This window comes from Eleginops maclovinus, chromosome 12 (genome assembly GCF_036324505.1).
Source record: "Eleginops maclovinus isolate JMC-PN-2008 ecotype Puerto Natales chromosome 12, JC_Emac_rtc_rv5, whole genome shotgun sequence".
NCBI lineage: Eukaryota > Metazoa > Chordata > Actinopteri > Perciformes > Eleginopidae > Eleginops > Eleginops maclovinus.
In genome coordinates, this window is record NC_086360.1 from 23,047,696 (window position 1) to 23,059,067 (window position 11,372).

An 11,372-nucleotide genomic window follows, 5' to 3' on the forward strand; every position below is an offset into this window, starting at 1 on the left:
GCACAGCCTGCTGTACTGAAAGAGACACAGCAGCGACACGGTGTGGCTGCCGCTCTGCGCTCTGCTTCTGTGGGCGCAAAAGTGATGTTTGGCGCGGTGAAACTCTCCCTGCTTATTGGACGACTTATGGTGCTTAAGTCCAAATCAGATGTTGCGAGGTTAGTTTTGCACATCATGCAAGTATTTCTCCCTGGCTAGTACTTTCCCACCACGTCGAGCAGCTTCCATGCATCCCTTTAAACAATCAGGTTTGAGTTGTACTTAAGTAAAAGTAGTACCAGAGTATGAACACTGGTATAAGTAAAAGTCCTGCATTCAAAGCAGTAGTAGTATTGGCATCCACATATAATTAAAGTGCCATAAGGAAAAGTACTCATTATGCAGATTGGCCCATCTCATCATAATTAATCCAAATCTGCAAAGTAACTAAATAAATAAAGTAGAGTAAAAGTACAGGATTTACTTTTGAATTGTAGGGTAGAATTACAAAGTAGCAATACATTGAAATATATACTTCATCACAACCTTTCTAAATCCTCAACTACTCTTTGTATGTGGTTGAACTAATACAAAGCCATTTATTTATGTATTATTGCAGTGTGCTTTCTCTTGGTATCAGCAGTCTGGATTTAAGCAATGGAAAGTGGTAAGGTTAAAAGATGTGCGGCAGCAATTGTATTGATAGCAGTAGGCTTAGGATTAGTTTAGAGTGCAGCTGGACCCTGTTTAATTCCATTAGCCTATGAGGAAAAGGTTTTGTCTGTATAGTGACATTTCATTCTGTCACATGAGTACCAGCATCATTTAATCAGATGACCTTGTCAAACAGGAACAAAGACAGTAGAATTGAACCAACCACATATAGATTATTATTTCTATGTTGTCCTTTATATTTACATTTAACTTTCTAAGATGTAATTCATTTAAGTCTTTAAGGTTCTGGAAAGTCCTTGCATAGCAAAAATGACTGGTGGGGAAAGATGGTTCCAAAATGTTCTCATGTGGGGAAATTCGGATGCAGTGCCACACACTGCAGGTGCTAGAAAACATTCAGCATGCTGGCTCCCAAACACCTGCAGCTTAATTGCCTTTTATTTTGTATTCGCCCCTGTCCCTCAGACAGCTAAACTACTAAAAATCATAATAGCAGGGAGAAACCATTTGAGATGTTGGGTAAGAATCAAATGATTTTGTGGCAGTGAATTGTATATAACTGGGTTTTTATTGAGTAATAGTATCCCAAGCCTTCACTCACCATGATTCCAGCGGCTATGAGAGAACTTCACTTGTGTAAATACAGAAACTCAACCCATTCCTGACTCACCATGAGCAACATTGTTATACCACACCACTGTTACATTATATTAACAGTGAGAGGTTTTTGTTGCTCGTTCTGCGTTCTGATTTTAATCCTGATTTCTGCTTCACCCCTCTCAGACCCACCTCCAGATGTTCAGCCGCTGTGTGTTTCCCTGCTGCTCACAGGATTTCCCGTGTCAGACCAGGGTGATCATCCATTCTGTTTAACTGCAAATCTCCTGGTGTGTAAATTGTGTGCTTCAATCAGTTTTATCGTTGTGCCCCTGACTGTCACGGCTGTTGAATCAATGGCTTAAAGCAACTGCATTACACAGATTTAAAGGGCATGTACACAAATAGACATTCACATGCAAGCAGCAGGCACATAAATACACAGATAGCGTCCAGGGGGTATAGAGCCTCAAAACAGCCTTTTTCTGGAAAGTGAGTCCAACAATAATAAGTTTAAATGAAGGAGTTTTATGGGTTTGTCTCACCTGTGTGGTTATTCAAACCTAAGTGTATTCTAGCAAACCCTGCAGTCTGAACAAGCCGCTTAGTTATTACAAGCTTAACACTGATCTGTCCTTAAGTGATGGTTTGCTGACACAACAGAAGATGACTCTGCATATTTCAGCAGAATCAATTCACGGGTTGGTTGCTGTCTGTGCTGTCTGTCGCCCGTAGCGCTGTCACCTACAATTACTTTGGTCTGTGTGGTGACTCAGCGAAGCACTCCAACTTAGAGTGACTCTTGAAATCACCAGTGTGCATCAGTGATATTACTCATGCTGAATCAGGCAGATAGGACGGGACAGCAGCCAAACAACATAATCCTAAAACTGTCAGGCTGATGTTTTTGGAAGTTAAACTGCACTGCGGAGTGCTGCAGACTGATACAAAACAACACATTTTTCTGTCTTTTTCAAAGATACACTTGCATGCATTGTTAGAGGTCGAGAGTAGGGGGGTCAATCATGAGGTGCAAGAGATTAAACTCCAGGCCAGCCCACCCTCATACATCTGCATCACCAGCCAGCCTTCACTCCATTGTGCACATTGTGCGTTGGCCTGTGTGTGACCACCACTGGTTTATCTGCCTGTCAGATGCAGAAGACTGAAGTAAATAGACGATAATGGGCTCATTGTGTCAAAACTCTGCTCTCTCATGGGGTTATGTAGGCGGCGGAATGAAAAAGGGACAAAATGTTCTTTCATTTGCTGATCTTGACTGGTTAAATGGTTCTTTTGGGAGTCCTGTTTAATCTGACAAATAGTTGTTGTCAGCACAGATAGCACACAAAACAACAAAATAAATAAAGGGGAATCATGGTTTTAGATTTACACATACAATGCAGTAACTATATTTAGTACAACATCGATCAAAGATAACTTCATGCATAAATCCCACACATCACCTGTTTGTGTGGAGGGATATCTCACCCAAGAGAACAATATGTGTGTGTGAACAGAACTCCATGAGAAATCTACTGAAGAATTGGGAACAACTTCATTATTGTGAGTTTTGTATGAGAAATGTTGTTTGTTGTCACATGTCTTGCAATGTGAGGTGGGAAAATATGTACAAACTCTGACAGGATGCTAAAGGAATGAAAGATATTGCCTTCCCGTCAGCCATCACAACAGATACTGATAACGTTTTAGAAGGGTGAACTAGAATTCATAAATTATACATCTTAAAACATCTGTTTGTTCAGTAAAAGTTGGGAGAGTAAAATAAACATCCAGCTCACACTTCGAAGGCCTATACCACTGGAGTCACACACGACAAACATAATGGATTTAGTTTTCCTCTTCTCATTTTCCACTGAGGTATTACTTCCGCTGCTCAAGTCAATCAGCTGATAATCACGTGTCATGTTTATTGATCGGTGTAGTGATTTATTATCTGCCTGTTGGCTGTACGCTCATGGGGCCGATCCATGATTTTCGATCGCATCAACAATAAAACCTCCTGAGTCTGTCACAATTAAAAAAGACATCACCACCACTCTTTGTTCTGTCCTTTTATGCACTGGTGGTAATCATTTCTAGCTGATGAGAAACCTTACAGTTCCTTCCTGAAATACTTATTGATTTCCAACAGGAATAACAGGGTCGATAAGTGTAGTTGCTGCACTCTGTTGTTGACATTTAAACCAATAAACACTTGCTTCCCACTCCTCCTGCAGCCTTTTGGCAACAGCTACAATTACATAAGCAAGTTAACAGCTTTATATTGTGAGTTATTTTTTTAGTTTGAGTGTTTTTAACATACAATGCAGTTTGCTTTGCGAGGACAGTTTTGAACATTTGTCTCTTATAGCACTGGACGCTGTCACTGCTCAGGAAACGGCGTGCTGATTTATTTTTTAACAATTTGCACATGCACAGCTCAGGCAAACAACATGAAATCCGACATTGTGAGCTTCCCTCTGACAACAGGGTAGATATATAGCTGCAGTTCTCATTGTCCTCAGAGATTAAGACACAAAGCACATGACCGTAAAACACTGCTCCAACTATCAGGTTGTTTTCTTTGACAAGCATAACGTTATCCTTGCAAAGCAATTATTCTCATTAGGCACATGATGACTGATGAAAGAAATATCGATGCTGCTTTATGTTAACAGTGACGGTTTCCTCATCATCTCTGTTTAGAGCTACTCATCTGAAAATACAGCTTTCACACTATTTCCTGTCCATATTTAGCACTCTGGTCGACCTGCATCCACGGAAACAAGTCTAATATGTGTCATGTAGTGAAGTATGTAGTCAGTCATCATGACTTTACCCATCTGCCCTCGAACTTCAATGTCAGTCCAGATTCTGTGTGTTGGTAGTGACAGTCTGGATTAACTGTTTTGCTGTGACTGACTGGATAAAGGAACAGAAACCAGAGAGCGGCGCTGACTTCTCTCTGTTAAACTGTGTCCTATCTGCAAGTTATTTTTCAGCACTAGCACTCATATAACATAAGCACCACTGAAAAGCCTCTTGGATACCTAATGGCAGTAGCATGACATACAGTATTGGGTTGTATTGTAACAAATGGTGATTAAATGCACTCAGATTAAGACAAATGGGCAGGGATGAAAAAGAAAGCCTGTTCTGGCGCTCTCTTCTCATAAAAGCTGAGAGGAAAGAGCAGATTTAGCAGGATTTACGCAGGTAGCAGTACTCTATGAAACCTGATGATGGCTGCTGGCATTAATAATTCAGCAGTCTCTGAAACAAAAAAAAATAGATCCTGCATTATTTAAAGGGCACACTGACTTAATTAGGAATATGAATTAATGATGAGATTATCCTAAGTATTCAACTTAAAGTACTGGTGGTAGCACTCCAACCATCAAGGACAAATCATGTTTGACTGGTACATTTAAGACACTAAAAACAATTGGAAGACCAAGGGTGTGAAATTGGCCATGTGATGTAATTGCTATTCAGGAAGCGACTCAGTGTCATTGCTGCAGCCAGGGGTGGTATAACCGGAAAACCTACGTCTTTCAGTCACCATGAAAAATAACTGAATCTTTTCTGAGTTGTATTTGATCCTTTTGTCTCAGCTCCCTGTCGTTTATCATTAGACACATCTGACACAGTCCTGTATGTTATTGCAGGTAGTTTCGCTTCCTGTGTCATCAGTTTCACACTCACGCTTCAGCTTCGACACAATCAAACCCTCTTGAAAAAAAGCACATCCTGATGTTGTGTTTTTGTTGTTTTCTTTGCTACAGATTTGCTTATTTTATTAAAATATTTCACATTCCTGTAAAAGTATGGTATGCTGATGTTAATATAATCCAAGCTACTTGTGATGTTTCCTTCTTTTCAAAGACCCTTTTGTCCGCACTGACTCCTGCCTTGTATTATTAATGACTGCAGATCGCATGAAGACTGACAGCACAGACAAAGAAGACATGTAGAGAATATGTGTGTGTGTGTGTGTGTGTGTGTGTGTGTGTGTGTGTGTGTGTGTGTGTGTGTGTGTGTGTGTGTGTGTGTGTGTGTGTGTGTGTGTGTGTGTGTGTGTGTGTGTGTTGCCATGAACAGGAAAGCTCTGGTGTTGTAACCTCCAGCCGGGCGGTTGTGTTTTCATCTTGGATTGTCTTTCTGTGTGTGTGTGTGTGTGTGTGTGTGTGTGTGTGTGTGTGTGTGTGTGTGTGTGTGTGTGTGTTGCCATGAACAGGAAAGCTCTGGTGTTGTAACCGCCAGCCGGGCGGTTGTGTTTTCATCTTGGATTGTCTTTCTGTGTGTGTGTGTGTGTGTGTGTGTGTGTGTGTGTGTGTGTGTGTGTGTGTGTGTGTGTGTGTGTGTGTGTGTGTGTGTGTGGGCAGGAACTTTACATAACATTCATTTAAATGAAATGTTAAAGCTATAAAACTTGAGAATTATTGAACGTTCCCCAAAAAAACAACTGTGGCAAATACTTTAATAACCCTAAATATTTGGGGATTTCCATGATTTTTAGGGAAACATATACCAAATACCGTTTCATGTCGCTGTATAATAATCAGCGTTTCACTTGAAGTATATCTTATAGCGAAGTTTGTGAAGATGATGAAGAAGACACCAGCTTGTATATAATAAGGTTTATTACAACAGCATAGTATCATACACCTACACGGGCGATACGAGGTTCCCAGAGCCAAGTCCCCCCGAAATATCTTTGTGCATGAAATTTATAGGAGAAATGTGGGTGTGTGACCAAATGCGATGTTCTATAAGAATGTGTACCCAAATAAGGTGAGCTATACGTTCGTACACCATGTCTTGCGCGTACCCAAATAAGGTGAGATATACGTTGGTCTTTTCTTACTCATCCCTGGAGGCCTTCTGACATATTCCAGAGGTTTGTTATACAACATCACTCTTTGCACTCTCTATGACCTCAGAGAGTAACTAACTGTATATAAACAGATTTAATACACCACACACTATTTTTCTATTTGCCATACAACAAAAAATAAGCTTCCTCAAATAGCAAATCTAGTTCCATGCATCTGTGAAAATCTTTGCAGCTTCCAGTCATTAAAAAACATCCTCTTTATGCAATGTTCTTCCTAAGTTTGAGAAACAAAAACATGCTGCAACTCTAAGCCTGTGTGACAACAACAGCAACAAGGCTATTGACTTCATGTGTTGTGGAAAGTAATTGCAGTGATGCTTGTCGATCCCAAACCAATTTTATTGACCTTGGCGCATTTCCACATCTGTGAGCAATATGCATTACCCTACTTTACAGAGGAGGATTTTCTTTCCGTGTTCGTTGACCCGTTAGTTTTTTATGTATCCTGCGTAACAAAAACTCATTCTGGTAATTGGGCTTTGTGTCTTTCACGAAATTGCAGGGTGTCAAATTGTGCAGTTACAACACCAGAGCTTTCCTGTTCATGGCAACACACACACACACACACACACACACACACACACACACACACACACACACACACACACACACACACACACACACACACACACACACACACGAACACATTTACAAGACCTTGGGTGAATAGTATTTTAAGTTACAATGTCTCACCTTGATTTTTGCATTGCTTTTACTGACTGGTAAAAGTCAGTGGTTTGTTCTGAGCACTCGCATAACATGTTAGAGGTGTCTGTTGTTTGTTTTGGTCTGAATAATATATAGATTTTGGAAGCAGCTTTCAAATGGCAGCTCACTAGTGTCACCATTATCCGTTCTGAGCATGCAGAGCAGAGTCGGCCCACTTTGTGGTACAATTTGCCTCGCTGACATCCTCCCTCACTTTCACATCTTTTGCTGCTATCATCAACCAAAATAAGTTCAGATGACCTTAAAGTGAAGGAAGTTATCTTCTGTGTTAGTCACTGTAACACAGTCATTACCAATAATTCTGTTGACATGGTTTATGGAAAGCATATCACAGGCTGGTGGTATATTTAACCGTCCAACTGAAAGTAAGTTGCTCTTTTTGGTTGCTAAAACGAACAAGTCTGCTCTGTAAACCACAACATTTATAATGTATACTTTTAGGTTCCATCATGCATTAAATATATGCAATGTTGTGACTTTATTTCTATACAGCTAACCAAATATATAGCTCAATGCCAGCTTTCTCTCATAGGCAGAGCACACAGCAGGAGAGCAGTCCGCTACATAATAACCCATTATTAGCTTTCCTCCGAAGGTCTCCCTCATACCTAACTTGAAAACATGAACACACACCTTTTCTTGCACCTTACAGTGGCATGTTGAATAAGCGTTCAAGCAAATGGTGTTTGACAGTTCACACTCTTCCGTTGAAGCATACTGGACCTTTTACTTTGTCCGTCATCCAGGTTTAAGGACATCGAGGAATATGATACAAAATCAACTGAACACATTGGTTATTCTAGACAGAGGCTTCAGCGATTTGAATTTTACTGAGGCTCAATGCATTGACCCTTGATTCTTTTAGCTTTTTATATTACCCTGAATGTGAGATGCTGCAACAATATGAAGGCTGTGTTTCTAAAGGAGCAATCAGACTAGCCATCTGCATGTGGTGTTTAAGGATAAGCAATCCATTCCAAAAGTGGAGATAACAGGTATCAGATGGCTGCCGTGTTTACGATGAGTTGAGAAAAGGACATTTGAGAGTGGCAGTTTAGATGTTCCTGCGTATCATAAGTAAGAGGATAATCTTTATTCAATGAAGCAAAAGATAATCTCAGTCACAAGTATGGTGATCGAGTAGAAGCATATCTGTGACTGAGAGGAAAAACAACTGTATTGTCATTATGAAAGTACAGACGACTGAGGTTTGTTAGTGTGGTAACTTCCGTCTAAAGAAAAATAAACAGCATAATAAGGTTCATAATATTATGCAAATGAGAGCCTATGTTTGGTGACATTGTAGGGGAGAAATAATAAAATGAATTGAACTAGGATGCTGCTTTACAAAATGTAATTTAAATTGAATAAAGGCACACACCACAATCCCCATGTTGAAAGGGATGCAAATGTGAATGGTATGCAGGAGCTTCATCAGCCCCAGGGCCAAATTCACTACCCTGCCAACTTTATGAAAGCAATTTCTGTGCAATCTCATTAGGTTAGCATGGAAGAAGCAGTCAGTTCCTGCACCCACAGACAAGGAGAAATATTGCCTTTAATGCTATGATACACAGAAAACATATAAGACATTGAGAGGGATAAAAGATCCTTATATGTATGCGGATACAACAACATCTATTCAAGCCTCATCCAAAATCAGAAAAAATAGCTTCTGAATTCCATCATGCGAAAAGCAAGATCCCTCACATCATATGGGAAGCTATCAGTCCTGGGATGTGAAGTCAAGGTATATTCATTCATATCTGCACATGATTTCAAACTCGGGCACATTCAGCCTCAAGCTCAGTCATGGGACTATTTGACGATTTACGATTAATCCAAATCACCAACTAAAAAAGACACAGTAAAACAACATCTGCCACAAGTGAAACATTATGGATAGAATCGATTGGTTCAAAGAAATGACATCCATTGAAACCATTGAAAGGGGAAATGTAGGGACAAACATACGTACATGTTTCCTGAAAAGTCAAATGTATCCCAGTACGTGTAAAACAGCAGTTTATCTTTGGGAGGGAGGCCAACTTATACCATGAGCTGTGGCCCCATAACCAGCACGAGGTGAGCTCTATTTAGGGACTAACTTGTTATGTATGCACAACCCACACTAGACTAAAGGAAAGCTCCCTAAAAGTCCTATAGTTAAACAATGGCACCTATGAAGCAGCAGCACACTGTAGCATCCAAAACTCTGAAGCTCTTATCTGCATATGAATAGTTTGCAAGATACACTGATTAGCATTTTAATGGGTTGAAATGGAAAACATAAATAAACAAATATGCTTACTCAGACAAATCCTGTGTGCATTAAATGTACAGACTGCCATGTAAAACCTTTGAACAGACTGAGCGTATGATGAACGTTGAATTAATTCACAAGCATTGGGATTCATGCCAACAGCTGTTTATGTCCTCGTTCTTTGCAATGTTAATACAAACCTTTGAACCTTTGTTTTGCATATATCCTTACACTGTTGCAGCTCCTCACAAGAGATAACTGTGACCACCCAGAGATTGAGCAACTAAATAAATGTTGAATAAAACACAAGAGAGCAAATCTCTAAAGAGCATTGCAGGTGCAACGATATGTCCATTAAGGAATCACAGACAACAGGAGTATATGTATTTATACATACAGATATTGTTTATACATAAATATCTGTGTGAGTTTAACTGTTATTTACATATATGTGTAGATTTCTTACAATATTTAAAAGCTCATTAAGATGGTTCTGGCATTTACTTTGGTGATTGAGTTTGTTCATGTCATTTGATATCAAAACTGTATTTGTTTAACAGCCCCTTTGCCTTTTTGGCCCTAACGCGTGAAGCATTTTGCAAAGTGGAGGCTACGGTTCATAATAATGTGGCCTTTGTGAGCTTCTTACAGACGTTAACTGTAAGGCTATGACAATAAAATGACGTCTGGTTATCTTCAAGTTTACTTCATACACACACAAGTGTTTTGAAGAGTGACTTTTGAAGCTGACACATTTCACCAACTTTAATCATCAGCTATAATATTCTCAAGAAGCACAACAGGTTTCATTATGTCTTCCTCATAGTAATCCTCCTCACATTCTGATCTTAAAGAGCTTGAGGAAAGTCCAAAGCAGCTGCAGTGAAGGACCATCATGACGAACTCATCATGAATGTGAAAGGAGAGGCTAATGAAGAGGGAAAACTACCAGCATTGGTTGTCGTATATGTGACCAGAAGCAGTATGTTATCAACCCTGATCTGTGCTTGTTGATCGTCTTTACACCAGCACACATACACACATACACTGAAACGTTGACTTTAATTAAGTGCATTATGTCATCAAATTTCACATAACTGTATTAGGTTAGTTGAAAGCAATACTAATAGGTTCAACTTAACGTAATTGCTTTCAACAAACTTAATACAATTTTCTTATAAAAGAAACTACACAGCCAGTAAGTATCAAAATTAGACCGTGGAGAAACAGAGGAACACTAGAGGAGGGGAGACAAAGAAGTCTTAAGTTGTCACAAGGGATTGGAAACGTTGCCCCTAGAAGTTTATTCCCAGACAGTAACCCAGTTTCTGCCCTTTTTTGAAGCACAGTTGTTTTGTGGAGCAGCGATGATTCCTGGACCAATGCACAATTTGTTCCTACTGACGAAAAGTCAGACTGAAACAGCTCCAACGTGAAGAGCAGCTACTTGTTCATTTCTTCACCTGGCACACATAAATGTCTTTACACCCCTCATAGAGGAGTAACACCTATCTCCCCCTTCATTGCCCATTAAGGCTAAAAAAACACCACCCCTCTAACACGTATAAACGTTAATTTACTGCCGCTTGAGCTGCAGTGTCTTTGGCTATTGATCAACCAGCGCTCCCAGTGCTAATTTAGGGCCCATGATCCGTTCTGTCATGAGGGAGCAGGAAGGAGGTATAGATTAATGTACAGTTGTGCTAAGGGCGATGCTGCAGCACCACTCCATGACAAGGGGTCTGATTCATTTCCCCGGCCCTAGGAGCACTGCATTCACATTTATCCTGGCTCTGCTCTGCTCGTTTACACTCTTAGTGGCTCTGCAGCTCAGTGCATTGACCACTCTGAGACAGTAGATAGGGTTCAGTTCCCAGTACGATCATCCGTTCTGAAAGTATATGAACTGGTGGTGCTGGTAGGCAGTTTAAAGGAAAACATTAACCCAATTCAATATAAATCCCCTTAGTGCACGGTCCTCAATTTCCCTCGGGATAAATAAAGCTTCTTGAATCTTGAATCTTGAATGTCTTACTGTACGATTGCCAACAGGATTTATTAAAATACAATACATACACTACAACAACAGCAGCAAACTGTAGTAATAAGAGTTTTTTTTTAACATGTTAAGGCAAGAATATGTAGGGAAATGTTTAGTCATTCTAAAATGTTGTATTCAATGATGCATGCATTACAGTAGAAATAAAAAACACAATCAACCACTAGAAC